Raw genomic sequence first — 17,974 nt, forward strand, 5'->3', positions numbered from 1 at the left:
CTTTGCAGAGGACCTGAGGATCCCAGGATCAAAAAATTGGACATGCCAGCACTGTGTCTATGCAGTAAATAAGTTCAACAGCATCCTGGGTTGAATTAGGCAAAGTGTTGCCATCAGGTCAAGATAGGTGACCCTTCTCCCCTGTTCAGCACTGGTGGGACTCATCTGGAGTGCTGGATCCATTTCTGGGTTCCTCAGTATAAGTGAGACATGGACACATAGGAGTGACTGCAGAAGGGGCTACCAAGCTGGTAGGGGACTTCAGCACATGGCTGTGAGGAGAGGCTGAGGAAGCTGGGCTTGTTCAGACCCTGGAAGGGAAGCTTGAGGGAGAGCTAGCTGCATTGTTAGTAACCTAGTGGGAGTTGCAGGAAAGATGGAGCTGGACTTTTCTTGAAGGTGAACAGAGAAAGGCAAGAGCCAATGGAATAAGTAGCAAGACAGGTAATTTCTCCTGCATAAGGAGAAAATCTTCTGAATTAGGGTCAAGATCAGAACAGAGGCTGAGAGAGGCAGTGAGCTCTCCATCCTTTAGAGCATTCAAAATCCATCTGACTAACCTACTGTAACCTTGAGTGGGTGGTGGTGAAGCAAGAGTTCTTCCAGCAAAGAGGAAAAGAGAGTTTCAAGATTTTTTAACAGGAAGACTCAATACAAAATGGTTCATCAGTTGGAGTGCTGATGATTTCACTGGTAATGTTGCCTGTCTCCATCTTCTCAGCAGTGCAGAAGTTGTTAAGGTTTTGTTGGGCTTCCCTTGGCAAATGCTGCCACCAACAGAAAGTAGAGTAAAAATATGACTATGCTACATGGAGCTGTCAATCCTGCATTGTTTTTAAGGCAATTCCCATTTCTTGAAAAACACCCTTTATTTGCTTTTCTCTCCCCACCTGAGTGGGGTGACATAGGCTGCCATGGAGTTTTACTGTGGTCTTTCTTGTCACTATGGACAAAAAAGAAGTAACACAATAGGAAGGACTATTTCTGCTTTGTATTTGGCTCAGTCTCTTTTTTCCTCAGCAGCTGGGATAACTAACTTGTGATGGAAAGATACATGCACTCAGTCCATTGGCTTCACACGTGTCTGACAACAAGATCACCAGATTTGCCCTTGAATTCAGAGAGTGACTTTGAGAACAGACTTTGGAAATATGGGTCTAGCTCTGGTACAGCTTGAAAAACCCCATGTCGCAGGGACATTTTGTACTGGTGTCAAGTCTGCTTGACATCAGCACGAGAGTGTGAATGCAGCCACAAAGCCTGCTCTCACACCAGGGGTGTGTACTGGGAACGTGCAGCCCTCCTTCTCTGCAACTCCCTCTCTGCTGCTGCAGCAGCTCTGCTGCACTGCTGGGGCAGTGCCAGCATGCTCTCAGCTGTCACCGCCCTGCCTCCTGCCCTGCGCTCCAAAATTAAATTGACAAATCACCAAAACTAAACACATGCGGCCCGACTTGCAGAATGGAAATAATTAAGTGTCTGGATGAAGGATTGCATTAACTCTGTGATGTTCAGGGGTGTCTAAGAGTCTGTCTGCTGCAGATGTGAATTTCCTGGGGACATTCGTGCTGAGTGCATGGTGCAAGGCTCTAATCCATCAGGCTGAACAGCAGCTTGAGCATGGCTGGACGTGGACCACCAGGTAACCCAATGCAGCCTTTCATTTGAGCCACAGCTGAACACAGTCTTGGTTTCTTATTGCACCCTGGCCAAAGCAGAAGGGACAATCAGCTTTCAGAAAAGGCCAGATTTCCCAAAGCTGAAAATATTTATGAGAAAAATTGACTGTAAGGAAAAGTGACACAGATAAATGTGAGCAATATTTGGAAGTTAAAACCACTTTACCATGTGGTAAAAAAACCCCACATTACCATGTGGTCCTAAAACTATTATACCACAAACACATTAGTAACCTATAAATGTAGGTTAAAAAAGCCATGTGGTGTAGAAAAGAGGAGAAAGAGAATAAACACAGAAGGATAGATCTACCTAATTTAGACACCTGACTGTTGGCAAATAACAGTAAAGCATCCCTTGAATCAACCTATTTCTCACTGCTGACTGGGGGAGACACAGAGACATCTTCTTCAGGGGGGTTTATCTATTCACTGCAAATTAGGGGGCTCAGCTGGGCATCCAGCTGGCTCTCACAACTGGAAAAACATCTTATGGTTAAGTAGGGAAGTTATAGAAGTGAAGATATAAGCAGTGAGGAAAACAACAAGAGAAGCAGAAGGGAGCAGTGAGAAATTGATGTCCAGTGAGGATAACAAGAAGGATGCTCTCCCTTCCCATCTGAGAAGGAATCCATCCCTTCTCAGGGATACATCTTAAACTTAAAAATGCCCCAGTGCAGTGCTGGACATGTGGAACACAAGATCGGTAACAACTCAGACAGGATGCACATGGTTAATAAACTCTGCTGGGCTGCATTTAGATGATATTTAGCACCATGTAGTGATAAGGAATTATTTTCTGTCCAGCATAAACTGAAAGGGACATTAAACTGTAACTGCTAACAGATTAAAAATCTGGTCAGTATAGCTTATATCCAAAAGATTGAGGTGCACTGGCTCAGGCAGAGCAGATGTTACTCTTGAGTAAATCTTTGACACTAAGGCAGGTTCCAGCATATGGCAGTATATAATGTTCCATAAGGCAGTATGTTCCAGCATACAGCCCTAAGGATGAGGCTGGAGTGCTTTTCAGAAGGGGGTGATAAATAGCCAGCCAGCTTTGCTAACACCACATGCCTCTTGTACAAAATGATGGAATAGCCACCTCCTCCCTGCAGCCTCCAAGCACACAGTAAGGAACACAGACATACCAGGGAAAATCACACAGGCAAAATGGTTTCTGTCCCAAATTATCAGCCCTATTAATCACCCAGGAGCTGTCCCCTTACTTAGCAAAACAAGGGTATAAGAAATTATTACATTTTTCAGGATCTGTAGTGGATCCAAGGGATCCATAACTATTTCAGTCCTCTTGATTTCACTTGTGTTTGTTAACATGCACTACACTATGGTGGTAGTGCCATATTAGCTAAAGTAGCCTAAGTTCTGTATTTTGGAGGGTGTTCTTTCCTGGATGACCCTGATAGGAACTTATTTCCAAACATTTGTTACATCCTCCATTGTTTCTTGACTGCTTTTGTGTGCATTTTCCACATGTTCTGTTTTGTTCTTTGCATCCATTTTTAGAAAGTGAATATAATGATTAATCCAAACATTTCCATATTCTCAACAGAGACATTTTGATAGTGATTTGAACAATTTTCTCAAGAGAAAGAACAGAGTTGAGGCTGCTTTATGTTAAAGCTTTCAAACACAGTTGTTTATCTTCTTTTAAGTGTCAGAAATTTATTCTTTAAATAAAGGAGAGCTCCGAAACCCTAATGGGAACTAGAAAAGTACTTAAGTGTACTGTTTAAATGTCACCTGTTTCCATTACACATATTGTAAGGAATCCATGCAGGCTCTGCAGTAGCTGTGGTTTATGTCCTGTGGTGCCAGGTCCCGCTGTGACACAGGCACAGAGTGCACAGGAGTTACCACGGTGTACTCTACAGGCAAGGACAGTGTGTCTTCTAATGACATGTACCTGAGGACCACAGCTCTGTGTTTCAGATATCCTCAGCAGGCAGCCTGATAGCAGGCTGCTGACAAAATAAGAAGCAGAAGGTGCCTTTAAAGAACACGTACTCCAATTTGGAATGGCCCTCAGGTGTTGCTTCATGAACTGGAACAGGTAGGAAACAGCTTATGATGGGGACAGAATTTTCTGGACCTTGCCAGTACTCAGCCTCATGGCTGGGATCAGTTCAGTCCTAAAAGTTGTGAGACACAGGTGTGCTCCAGGGAGGGAGAGATACAGGATAGACCTTCCTGAAAATCTGAAAAGGTGTTCATGGATCTGCTGGGACACGCCCAGGGATGGTTCCCCCCCTGGCTGCCCGCCAACGTCAAAGATGGGTCAGGAAGTCTAAAGTGATTAAACACCTAATTTCAGGGGTCCAAATTAAGCGCTTGAATGTAGGTGAGATGACTCTGGGCAAGGGCAACCTTACTGCAAAATGCAGGCAGTTACCTAACTTTTCCCAGCAGATATAAGGAATATTTTGAGAATAAACTCCACAAGCAACAGAAAGCAGCATTTTCCTGTACCCCTTCAGCTGTGAGCAGAGCACTGAGCTGGGCTGTCTGTAGGTCTTTGCTGGTCAGGGCTCCCATCTCCTGACTGGTAGGCCGTTCCACAGTCTTGATGATTTCCAGCTCATTTTGCATGTCACATTAACTTAGAAGGAGATTCTCATGCTTTTATTCTTGATAAGAGATGCTATTCTTCACACAGAACCCCATGGAATTACCGAAATAATTTTTGTTGACATCAGCCTCAGTAAGCATATTATCTCTGCATGTGGAAACTGCAATGATTAAGAGGATGTTTATATCTCCTGACTCTGAGACAGGCATCAGCCTTGGAAGCTCCATGTAACATTTGATTTTTGCATTTCCTTGTTATGTGCAACTCTTCTTTGGCTTAGGGAAAAAGGTGCCAGTTGTGATTCCTGCATCCTTTTGCTTCTGCCTGGGCCTGTGGGCTGGAGGCACACAGCTCCTGGAGAAGGGGATGCTGGCTGTGTGCTCACCATACCATCATTTGCCTGATGATACAGATCAAAACCTCTTGACTTCTGTAGCATTTTACAAACTCATTCTCTCAAAGTCCTGCCCCTTGGGATGTCAAGAGTGGCAGGTCAGTGACAGACTCTGGGGTTTTTTCTTTCAATCTGTCAGTATTGTGTTGATAAGTTATTTTAAAACCACAGTTCTGACAAACAGTAAATTTGCCAGAAAGTATGACCCCACACTATCCTGTAATTAAGCATAAAGTTAATTCACTGAAGGACTCCACTTGGAAAAATATTTGTCCGGTTAAGACTTCTGTAATCAGAGGGCAAGATTCCACTATGCCTCCTGCATCCCAGGGCACATCACGTTCCTCCAAAATATGCAGTCTATATTTAGTGACCCCCTGCAGCCCGAGGGGTTTGAGCCCTGCCCGTAGACAGCTGAGTGAGCAGTGTAAGGCAGGGAGCCCTCGGGGTGACCCAGGGTGATGTGCTTGCTCTTGGTGTGGGCAGCACTCGACCAGTGCAAGCACAAACAGTGAGGCTGGAACAACTGCCCTGGTGGCCTTCAACCCCTCAGTGCAGGACAAGTGATGGGCACTGGGAAGCCAATTGCTGGTCTTGGCTTCAAAGAATTTTTCTCCTACTTACACAAGTGTCAGGGCTGCTTTATTGAATTCCTGATAGCAGCTTGGGGCCAGACAGCAGCTTTGGCTGGGGGTGGGCTCCTGACAGCCTGTTTGTACCTGCTGTACTTTATTCCTCTTCTTCCTCAGCACTGCCTCATACAGATTGGCTGCCTGCAGGAAGCTGCACAGGATGCAGGGCAGCCACTGAGCAGTGCCACACGAGGGTGGATGGGGCAAGCAGGCAGAGCTGTGCTTCCTTGGTGCTCTTCTCAGCAAAAAACTTCTCTCCATCCACCCCCAGGTTTTACTGGGCAAAGCAACGACACCATGTGAAGAATAGCTGCTGGGATCACAGCGGGGTAGGCACAGCTGGCTGCAGTGAGTCACTTCTCACACCTGTGTGACACTGCTGACTTTCATGGAGAGCACTCAGATTTACAGCCCTGTATGGTGGAACAGCTAGCATGTCTTTACTTCTTCCCCGGGTGTAATCTGCTCTAGCCACTGAAGTCTGTGCAGCAAATTCTCTGGCTGAGATGAACCACAGTTTGGTGCTGGTGATGACCAGCAGGATCAGTTGATGCAACTTTTCCTATGGAAACTGATTGTACCTCCTCAATTCCCCAACCTGTTCCAAAAATAATCAAGAAAATATAAAACCTAAGCTGCCTGAATGGCAGGGAAATCTACAAGCACACTTAAATAAGAAACACCCGAGATCTTTGGCACACCCACGGCTGCCACCACTGAAAGAGCAGGCTTTAAACCAAACACCTTAGGCAAAACTCTCACACAAAACTGACCTAAGCAAGTGGCATAAAACCCTAAGGAACCTGCCCAAAAGAAACAAAGTTCCAGCTCTAATAACTACATAAACTTTACCTAAGCTTTTAAAAATCTTCCCTTTCCTTGTTTCATGAACATGGTCGGTTAAAAAACTCACAGATACAATAACTACTGAGGGATAGCCTGTTGTGTTGTTGTCTAATACAAACTGACAAACAGAAACACGCTGGAGGTGATGAAGTCACCCACAGCTGGTCACAAACGCGTTCTCCATGTTGAGCAAAGGACAAGTTGGGGATCCAGCAAAATCCTCCACCCAGAGTCCATGGGGACAGGTGGTTGCCAAAATGCCAAACAGTAAAAGAGCCAGTTTCTCTGTTCTACAACATGACCAGGAGCACACAGCACTCCAGGAGCAGAGATATTGTCCCAGACCACACACTTTTTCTGTGCTGGGTAAGCATAAGTTGCTTTGAGTGAAAACAAACACCAAGATAGGTGTGTTCTGACTAGAAAACAGCCAAGGAATGGCCCAATTTTGGTTACAGTTTTTAGGTTTATTGAATCAAACAGAGTCCTACTACGGGCTTGCTTTGTTCCCACAGTGCCCTCATCATGTGCATGTCATTTAAACTTACTAAGCAAAGATAAAGTCTGACAGTAGGGACCCTTTACAGAATGTGTTATGTGTAACCATATCCCTGGAAATGCCTTTCTGCTCAGATCAAAGTCCTGCCTTGACCTGCAGGGGTGAATAATGAGGGACAGGGGAGTATTTTTAACTCAGCAGCTGGAGCTGTGGGTGCATCCCAGAGAGATGCCCAGAGCAACCAGTCTATAAAAGGGATGGGAGAAGCAGCCTGGCCTTGAGCTCACAGGGCTGGGGCAGTGACCTGGGTCTGCAGGATGCCCTCAGCCCACTCCCCAAACAGGGACACAACTGCAGGAGTGGGAAGGGGATGTTAATCTTTAGACAGGAGCTGAATGAAAGACCAAAGTGAGAGAGCACTAGGGAGGTGACATACATTGTCATACAGGTGACATACATTTCATTTCTGACAAAGGAAATACACTTTTGTGTGATACACTTGGAGTCCCAGCGCCATTGCTGGTTTGGAATCAACCACCCATGCTGCTGGTAGCTTTCCCATGCCTGACATGGGAAAGACAGGTATCTAAACACAAACTTCCAATTTCATATTTAAACATACTTAGAGTGGTGACTTGGGGTCCCAGCACCACTGCTGGTTTGGAATCAACCACCCATGCAGCTGGTAGCTAGCAGTGACACATGCCTGGCATGGGAAAGACAGGTATCTAAACACAAACTTCCAATTTCATATTTAAACATCTGAGTGTGTCACCCAGGCTCCTTTTGAGCTGCCTGTTACTAAACATCCCAGAAAACCAATGTAAGTAATGTTGGTATGAACTGTGAGATTAGTGTGAATTTAAGGGTTGAATTGTTGGCACCCAAGTCATGAAAGTTTAAGTTTCCCTGGTATAATCCATAAGAGAAAATTGTTCTTTTCAGCTTTTGTGAGATTTCTCTCCTGATGTGGCTATGTCTGAGTAGTGTCATGTATTTCACTTTAACGAAATAAAAGTGAAGACAATTTGCAACGGGGGCTAAATTTTACTTCCTATTAATACTAAACTGAAATGCTAGCAGCATTTTAAAAAATAAGTGTTATGAATAGGAGAGGAGAAAACAAGGAATAGGGGAAAGAGTGGAGGTATTTTTAACAAAGCAAAAATTGAGACAATACACTGTGTACTGTACTGTATTCATTATTAATGAGACAAATCAAATGAAATGCAGATTTGCTTTCCAAGGAGCCCACTGTGTAAGTCCAGGAGTGCTTACAAGTGCATGCATTTCTCATCCCCTGACGTCCTGGAGGTTTGGGGATTGGTTGATTTATGGCCACTGACTCAAGCTGCAGTTCTCTTTCATGGGTTTTGTTTCAGTGGTATGGGCAGCACTAAACTCAGTGTGGTCATAAATTGTGTGCTGGTAATTCAGTGACAAGTGGTGATGCTTTGTCAGCCCTCATCAGGGCTGGCATGGTCCCCACACACAATGTACCTGCAGCCCTGCCTGCACTCTCCACCCTCACCCAGAGTCCTGGGGAGGGACCCCGTGGCCTTCTGGAGCTGGGAGGGCACAGCCGTGCTGACAACAGAGCTGTTTTTTCATGAAGAAATCCTGATTATAATATTGTTCTCACTTAGCATGAGAAATGAAATCCTTAGACATGGAAGATATCCCGAGCATGGTTGCCCAGCTGCCCCCAGTAAAGCAGGAGACAGCAATTTCATTCTAAGGGATCTGACTGCAGTATACATTTTAGAAGGGGATTAAGTGAATTAAAAGTCTTTCTGCCCTTAGGAAAAAGCTGAAACACCTTCCTTACCAAACAAACATACTCACCTACCCCCGTGCCCAATTGTTCCAGTGCCCTGTCAGAAAAATCCCTCTCTAGAATAATGACAGAGCAAATGACTATGGCCAAAAGAGAGATCCCATCCAGAAAACATATCCTGGAGATATGTCAAGGACTCCATGAGGTCTGCTCACATTTCGTGTTTAATTTCACATGAAAGACACTCAGCTGTGACAGCAGTGGGGGGCAGGGGGAGGCAGTGATGTGTTCAAAAAGCATTACATGAAAGGGTGATGTAAAATGGGCCTAAGCATCAGAGGCTCAGCCTGATGAAGATGTCCCATCCTTAGCAACCCAAAGTACACGTCCCATGCCTCTTGCCCTGCTGTAATGGGACTGGTGCTGCAGGTCCCCCACACAACCCACCCAGATGAAACACAGAGGAGTTTGCTTTTTGGAAATGCCTCATTGTCTTGGACATTAAGTTAATTATCTTCACATTAATTAATTAATTAATTGTCTTGAAGTTGCCTTTACTAAAGAGGAATCTAACTTTTGTCAATTCACATCAGATGAGACAAATGTCCCTTGACATGTTTAGCTCAGATAAAAATACTGCAAGCCCTAAAGAGTTAATATTTACAGTAAACTGAGAATGAGAGACTCTGAGACAACAATCACTGCAAAAGTTTTAAGCTTGGTCATACAAAGGTACTGAGCCATAAACAGAGCAACAGACTTTCCCACTTGAGGTTGATTTGGGTTAGAAAGTTTTTAGGAGATAATATTTCTTTTTGTCTTCGGAAAAAAAAACCCAAAAACAAAACCAAAACCAACACAAAACAAATTTCTCCTCTTTGATGAGATGTGAAATTACATTTCTTTCAACTTCACATTTTATGATACGCTGTCACAGCAAAGGGGTGATGAGTGTCCTGTGTACAAACTATTTCCAGCTGTTGATAAAACCACGATGACCAGTGGCTTGTCCTGGGCAAATGCTGCAGGCAGCCTCTGCAGGCAGATTTAGAGCAAAGGAGCTGCTGCCCTTGTCCAGCTCAGGAGGCCAGTTTTACTGATGGGTTTTGCTGGGGCACACAGAGAACTGACTCAATTCAACCTAATCCACCAGTTTTCTGGAGTTGGGGTTCACCTAATTTTTAAGTCTGGATAGGTCACATATTTCTTTAAACCCTCTTCCTTCACATCTTTCTTTGGGAGCATAAGCAAACCCAAAATGATGCCCTGCACCCCCCTCTCCTGATGGCTGCTGGTTCCTAAGGGCACAGAGGGGATTGTCTGACAGAGGTCACAGTGGTTTTGCAGCCACTGGTTTGATGCAACTGGAGAAGGAGGAGCAGGATGACTCTTCATTGCACTCCCCTGTTGCACAGGGCTGTGTGAAGGAGCTGTGGTGGGCAAGACAGAGCAGTGACACCACTGTGCACAACAGGCTGTGTTGACTGGCTGGTTTTCCAGGGACTGGAGTAGGGAGAAACAGCATATTGCTGGCACCTTACCAAAACTTGCACCTCTGTTCACTCTCAGTGCTGGGAAATGCCATGGTGGTTTGCTCCAAAGATGCTTCTCAGGCTGGAAGGGCATCCACACCCAGAGGGACAGGACAAGAAGTCCTGATGCCTTGCAAGGCATTGGGGGCACTCTGGGCCCCCAGATGCAGGGCCAGTGTCTAATGGCATGGGCAGTGAGAAGAGGAGGAGGCACTGGCCTGTGCACTGCTGGAAGTATTGAACTAAACAGGTCAGAGGAATATATTGGGAGCAGTGGCTGCTCTCCCAGGGCAAGTGGGATGAGCTAGCAGGAGGCAGAGCCTACAGATACCCAGAAAATATATCTCTGTAAAATATCTCATGCGATCCAGAAAGCAATGTTTCTAAGATCACTAATATATCTTTCTTCTCCACTGGTGCCATTGCAGCTGGGGGTAATAAATATGTCTACTTAAGTAAATAAGTATGTTTGATTTTATTAAGGATTGCAGAATTGGAAACATGATATGAGATGTAAAGTGCTTTAGTGACTTCAGTTTAACTCTTCCTTTTAATTGTATTGGATGCCATTTATGCTCTTAACAGAAAAAGAAAAAAAGTGATATTATTTATTGTTCTTTGAGTCTGTCTGCCAACAGTGACACCATGTTTCTTTTCCACACTTCTGGAATGATACTCTCCTTACTTCTTGTTCTGAAGTTGTACCAATCACAGCTGTTTTTCCAGGCTGTGCAGGATTCACAGATGTCTACATGCAGGTCGCATGCATTTCAGTGACTCAAGGCTCCCCTCCAAAGGACTAACTGCTGGCTGGAGACATTTAGTTTAAAGTAATAGAAGTCTGAAATTCTGCAAAATATATCAGGAGCTCAAGCAAGACTAACACATAGCACAGCCATAAGACAATTCCTCCCATCACTTGGAAACCAAAGCAGGCTGTATGCTGAAATTTCTATACTAATTCTTTAAGTATTTTTGAACAGCAATCTTATTTGCGATTTTTTTCTTGCAGTTCACTAACATGTGTGCATGCATGTTGGTTGTGTCCTGACCACCCTCTGGAGACCTTGACATCTCCATTGTTGGGTGATGGAGATATCTTTCACTTCTCTGTTTTGATAAATGATTTATGACAGGGAAAATCTGAAGTCATTGTTTCACAAATGCATTCCCCTGGGCCTCTTCTAAAGAGCAGTGGCAGAGTGGAACGTCTGAAGTACATCTAAGTGATTGCTGCCTGCTGAAATTTATTCAGAGTTCTCTGGTCTGGAGAAGAGGTTCAATATGTCACAAGAACAAGATGTTCAGTTCTTACTGAGCTTTTGGCCTGGTCAGTAATAATTTAAAAACTCTGTCATCCTGTATATAACCTTATCTAGTCAACCTGCCAAGGCATGTGTGCTGTGCTTATTACACTCTGGTATTAGAGTGCTCTGGCTGAGAAAATAATTACCAGGAGAGCCTCAGAGTGCAGGGCCGGCTATATTGGAAGAGACAATATTTTCTATTAGACCTATAGAGAGAAATTATGAAATGTGGACAGGCCACTTTTCCCTTGGAGCTGAAACGGGGCTGGGGTCTTCTCATCTTTCCTCTGGTGACACCTTCTGCCCTCCCAGACACTTTTTTCTAGCTGCCTGACAGATCAGCATAGCGAGACTGCACCCAGAGTAGTTGCTCTGGACCTGTATTGGATTTTTTGCTGTGCCAGTCCTAAAGAAAGTGCTGGTTTCCTCCAGGCTTGTCTTCTCCAACTCTGTCCACCCATGTAAAGATGGTATTAGCAGAGTCCTCTGGGATCAAAACCTGCCATGCACCCACATGCTCCTGGATGGGGAGCAGCCCAGGGTAGGCTTCAGGATGCTCACCCTCTCCTGGCTGTCCCTGAGGAAGCTGTCTTGTGTCTGCAGGCAGCAGTGACGGCTGCATGCCTCCAAGAGCCATCCCACCAAGCACCCACATCCATGGGAGCTTGCACTCTGAGTAATAGATGGGCTTATTTCAGTAACCAGGTTATGCAAACAATTCCTTTAAGAATTCCTCTTCTTGTTGTCAGTTTTCAGGGTGTTTAATTTTTTTCTCTCAGCTTTTCCTTAGACTTTATCTGCATGGTTTTTCTTACTGATTCAGACATGAATGCGAGGATGAGTTAGGAGATCAGCAGGAGCTGTAACCTGGTATAGCTGTATTCACATAAATGTAATAATAAATTACACCATTATATTGCAGTGTAGTGCACTGCTCTTACACCACCATGCCAAGTAGATGCCACTAAATAGCAGATGCCACCTTCAGCCACAGCTTATCCCTGCCTGCACAGTTTTGTAGGAGAGTCTTGCCCCAGACTGATGCAGCTGAGATGGTAATGAAAATTCCTTCACAGCCTCTGCAGGCAGGTGTGCTTTGACAAGGATGAATTATTTTACCTGACTAATGAAAATTCATTCACAGCCTCTGCAGGCAGGGTGTGCTTTGACAAGGATGAATTATTTTACCTGGGCAGAACAGGCAGCGAAGACAGGAGAGAGTCTAGACCCACCTGCTGCAGGTCCAACATGTATACTGCTAGCAGTGCACTAGCAGGGTGCTCTTTACACTGTCCCGGCCAGAGAGTGATCCTCCTTTGAATGAATTTGCTTAGAGCACTACAAAGTTAGAGTTCTTTCAGAAATTCTGCCTCTGGTGCAGTGATGGAGCAATGTCCGTGGGACTGTGCTAGCACCCATCACCTTTCAAGCAGCATTCATCCCACTCTTTGGGAAGCTTCAGCATGGCACAGACTCCTCTTCTCATCTTGTCCAGCAGAAATTACTGGAAGGACTTTGTTTGCTATGTAAATTCCCACGAAACTTCATACATGTGTGTGCATCTGATGGCAACACTTTTATTTACTGCAGTGGGTACTGCATGCCTTGCTGGTTCCTGTTGGAACTAGCACTACACTATTCCACTATTCCCTTGGAGGTGTAAGTTCTGTCCAGCAGTGTTTTAGGCCAATAAAAATTGGTTTCCTCTTTCTTTATCCAACTTGTCTCTTTCTTTGAGCATCTGTTTGCCAAATGTACCCCTCTTGTTCTGCACTGGAAACTGGTTCAAAACTAGGAAGGAGGTTTGATAGTTAGATTGCACCCAGGGCTCTAATTTCAGGGGGGGGGAAAGCTTGAATAGAGGCTTGAAGGTGTGGGCTGCTTCTAACCAGAGTTAGAAGTGTTTAGGGGAGATATGCCCATAATCTGATGATGCCTGTATCTGGGAGAGGAAGGATGGCCTTAATAAAGCTGTGAGAGTTGTGCAAGAGGGATTGTCTCTTGCACATGGGTTTTGTAAACTTAGCAGGATGCTTTGCCTTTTCCCATCTTTACATCAGACCTTGCTGGGTAGGACTTAATATCAAACATGCATTGCGCAGATACTGCAGGGCTTTGTTCATCACTGTTGGCAAAGTATTTGGAGGAGCAAGTGTTCCAGGCATGCATAGATGTATCTTGATGTCAGATGATGTTTTTGGCAGAAAACATGAACTGCACCACTCTTGGTACAACCCCTTGTGCACATTAAGTCCTGCTTCCCCTTCCACGTCCTTGCAGCCAGGCATGCCAAGACTTGGTGCAATTCTTTATGGACTGCCAAAGAATCAAATTATTATGCACTACAAAATGAAACTGGCATTTTAAATCTAAAACACATGACATCATCATTACATGTGGAACTCGTACCATCAAATCACATGCCACCTCATAAATATTCAGGCTGGTGGGGCAAAAGAAATGAGTGGTGGATTGCTGGACAGCAAATGCTCCCCAGGGTGCACTGCTTCATAAAAGGCTTTTAAGCAATATGGGGAGTGTACATATAGCTCATTCTGGATAACCCATGAGGAGCTGACTCTACAGTGCTTGCAGATTTGCTTGGGAGGCTGCAAGAGGGACCTTTTTGCATCAGAGCACTGGGATGGCTGTGTGCAGGACTACAGGAGGGGACAAAGGCCAAGGAGCCATTAGCAGGAACAGAAGTCATTCGGCTCCAAATCCCACAGGAGTGCATTGCTGCTCAGCACCAGTCTGCTCACCTGGTGGTACATGTGGAAGTGTGTGAAAGCACCTGTTTGCTACCCCTTCCCTACAGCATCCTTCAGAACACGAAGGAATTGTCCCAAAAATTGCCGCTTGTGGTACTTGCTGGAAGAGAATGGGGCTTCACATTTGCCTTGTCAAGACCCCAGAAAGCTGATGTACAAGCTGGAAACTGTGGTTTGGTTTTGTTGAATCAGCCCCTAGTGCAACCTCCTTTCAAAGCAGCTTCTAGATATTTTAAAACTAACCTGAATAAACTTAGCATTTGATTAAAATACGATTCACCAGTTTTTATGGGATTTTTTTTGGCACCATTGGAAAAAAATTAATTTTCAGAGAAAGAACTCATCCAGAATTCAAAATAGCTTGGTACATTAGAAATGTAATCCTCCCATTATCTCCCTGCACAACCTTTGTAAGAAACTCTATTTAAATCCAATTTACATATTTCTAAGAATAGACTATTCTGCTCCTAGTATCCATCCATCCTGAATTTATTATGGGTTCAACAAATATTTGCCCTTTTTTTCTGAATGTAAAAATGATTTGAATTCAGACAAATCTTACAGCATAACTGGAAGCTAAGCTTACAGAGGATTTGGAAAGCATACTTATTATAAGACACTTCAAAATTTCTCCTAAGGGCCATGACAGGGCTCTAACAGCATTTTTGATATAACCTGTAGGCTGGAAGCAATATGCTGCAAGTAATAACTGTTCCCTGATTTTTATGCTTTACTTGTGGATGACTTTTCCCCCAAACTCAGAGGAGACAAATAAAGCAGAGTTCTTGAAGAGAGGATGAATTTTGGTTTTCTCTGCTCCTGAAAGATCTCCATTGATCCTCTGCTGCAAGCTGCGGAAGGGAAGGGCTTCCCTAGTTGTTCCAAAGAGTGGCATGGAGAAGATGTGTGTGTCCTTTGTAAGAGGCAGGGTGCTGCAGCTGGGGACCTCACTGCAGAGACCTGGCAGAGCTGTCACAGCCATGGCACTCCCACGATGGTTCTGTCTCCAAAGGGAAAGGCAGAAACAACTTTCCAAGGAGCAAGGTTGCACAGTGTCTGCAGCCCAACATCCTCACACCAGGTAGGTGGTGTGTTTCCAACAGCTTGGATGTCAGATGGGGGTGGAGATAGGAGAAGTTTGAGCTGAAATTTAATGCCAGAAAAAAAATGTTTGATTTCATCATGAATGATCTTGCTGGAATTTTGCAGACACTTTTGCTGTCTCTCTGTGTTGTTATAGGACAAGGAGTGGTGGTACCTGATTCTGCAGTGGTGGGCAGGAGACTCCTGGATGAAGCCCAACTCTACTTAGACAGGACCTTTATGTGGTTCTGAGGGACGTGCTTGTCTGTGGAGTTAAATAAATCAGGCACCCAGCTGTACAGTGGGACTGCAGGGGAAGCCTTGGTGGGGTCAGTCCTCCCAGCACGGATCCCTAAACAAGTTCCCCAGAGGCTAATTTCCAGAAAGGGCTGTAGCACACAGCAGAAGATCCCTCAGCCAGAAGCACTGGGAGCATGAGATCTGGCTGTGGTGTACCTGGGTGAGATGTGCTGTCTCCTGCACGACCATGGCCAGGAGAGTTACGATTTTCATCTCACTTCTTACAAACAGCAGATTTCCAAGTGCAAAGATTATCTGGAAAATGTGACCTGCAGAGGGTCAAACACCAGAAGGCAGGAACAAGAACCTGATATTCATAAGTTTTATGACATTTAGAGCCAGCCCATGGCTGGACAGCAGATCCGTGCTGTTTGGACAGCTGGGGCTGGGAGCAGGGCACAGGGCAGCCTGCACCAGCCCTGGCCCTGTGGATACTCCTGCCCCACCCCAACAGGATCTCTGCCTTTCTAGAAATGAACATTCAGCAATTAGGATTAAGGTTCACAGCAACAAAGGACAAGCAATGAACTCACTACTAGAAATCGTAGCAAGACAAAAAATTAAGCTTTTTTCATTTATGTTTTACTTTTCAATTTACATTCTGTTGGCTTACAAATGCAGGAAGGGTCCCACTTCCTGATACCTTTTTTTTTAATTGAAAACCTTTTCTCCTCTTCTGCAGCTGTACAACAAACCTCTGAAAATGGAGAATGATTGTAGAAACAAAGAGGCAGTAGATTGCTGCAAAAAGATAGAGAGGACTGTGTGAATGCAAAAACTGGGGTGAGGGGGAGCAAAATAACAAAGACTTTTACCTCTTCTTTGCTTTCATTTATAATGAAAGCAGCTTTATTTGTGGCAAGGGACAGTAAGTACTTTACAGGCAGAGATGCAGTAATTTTAAAATTGACAGTGCCCTTGTGAGTACTCACTTGTGTTTCTAATAAATCTATTTAGGACAAGTCAAGAGGAAGGAGGTGACTTTTTAATAAATATGGCTTTTTGCTGTTCTCCCAGACTTCTGGGTTCTATCCTTTTCCTTGCAAGTCAAAGGGCAGAATGGCTGTCTTTTCCCCTCTCTGCTGGTAGAATAGACAGAAACTGAAACTGAAGTGGCATGTAAAAAAAATATTAAATAGAACAGAATAATACATATTAAATTGCCATTACCTTTAACAAGCACAGGGAGGATTACAGAGGTTAATAAGGATGTATTTTAGAGTGTCTCCTTATCCTGAGTTCTACTCACTGTCTGTGCAAATGTTGATTAACTCAAGTGGGAGGAGCACGGCCTTTTTTGATTGCACTTGATGAGAAGAAGCACCCAGAGAAATATAAGAAACAATAAGACATATCCTATGCCACAGTTCTGTTCACCTACTTTTTCATTACTCTTTCTCATGAGCACTTTCCAGCATTTGTTTCTTAAGCCACATCTTACTTAGGAATATAAGGCCACCCAAGCAAACTTGCTTACCTGCAGTTTAGACCTCGGCTTTCTCCTCTTCCCTGCCCATGGGCACTTGGGGGCTGCTCAGTTCAGGCAGGCTGGGTGTATGATTTATGGGGGCTTCCCAAGCTGCCACCTCCTTGCTGAGCTACTAGAGCTGATGAACCACAGCACCACCAGGGTTAAACTGCTGTAGCCTAGAGCTGAGAACATCTCAGCCCATCTCTGCTCAGGGGAAAGGAGCACATTCGGTGAGAGGACTCGTGCCCCAGACACCTTGCTCCTGTGTGACAGCTTTGGGTGAAGCCTCCTGCAGCATCTTACTGAGGCATGTGGCTTTTTGGGGAAGGGGAGCACGCACATGACTGTGGGCTGTTAACACATTTATCTTCACAGAGAAAAGCAAGGCACAATTCTTCCCAAGGATTTCTGAAATTCACATTCTCTGAACATCAGAGAAAGAAAACACAGTGCTTATCTCCCTTGCTGTGCCTGTGTTGAGCCAAAGTAGAATACAATATGGAGCTTGTTTACCCAAAGTGATGGTGTTTTGTTTCCTTGGCCTATCAGGGCCAAGAGTGTGTGCTGGGACTCTTGGCTGGGAGTCACGGGACAGTCACGACTGCTGTGCAGTTGTGTGCAGAGTGAATGCTTGGCAAATTCAGTTTAGATGTAATGCATATAGTATAGTGTAATGGAGTAATTAATTAGCCTTCTGACATCCATGGAGTTGGATGCATCATTCTCTCCCCTTCATCAAGGGTCACCTTTGATTCTGATAGTGGGTGATATCCAGAAGTATCACAATGCTGATGATCCTCTTGGCAGCTCACACCAGGAGCTGGCTAACCCTGCCCTCAGCTGGCCCAGGCATGGGGTCACAGATGAGGGGCAGGGATGATGACCTGCAAAAAATCTCCCACTTGCAACAAGGGGAGTGAAGCTGGCCCGGGACTTGGGAAACATCCCTACATTGCTGCTGGAGCAAAGTGAGCACCCACTGAAGGATGGGGTCTGCACACTGTCCCTGGGGAAGTTGGCAATTCCTTATCCTGAGTACAAACATCATTACTATGCAAAGGGACACCATCAGTCTGCCCCTCCATACAGACACACA

This window comes from Passer montanus, unplaced genomic scaffold (assembly GCF_014805655.1).
Source record: "Passer montanus isolate IOZ18808 unplaced genomic scaffold, ASM1480565v1 scaffold4, whole genome shotgun sequence".
In the NCBI taxonomy this organism is placed as follows: Eukaryota; Metazoa; Chordata; class Aves; order Passeriformes; family Passeridae; genus Passer; species Passer montanus.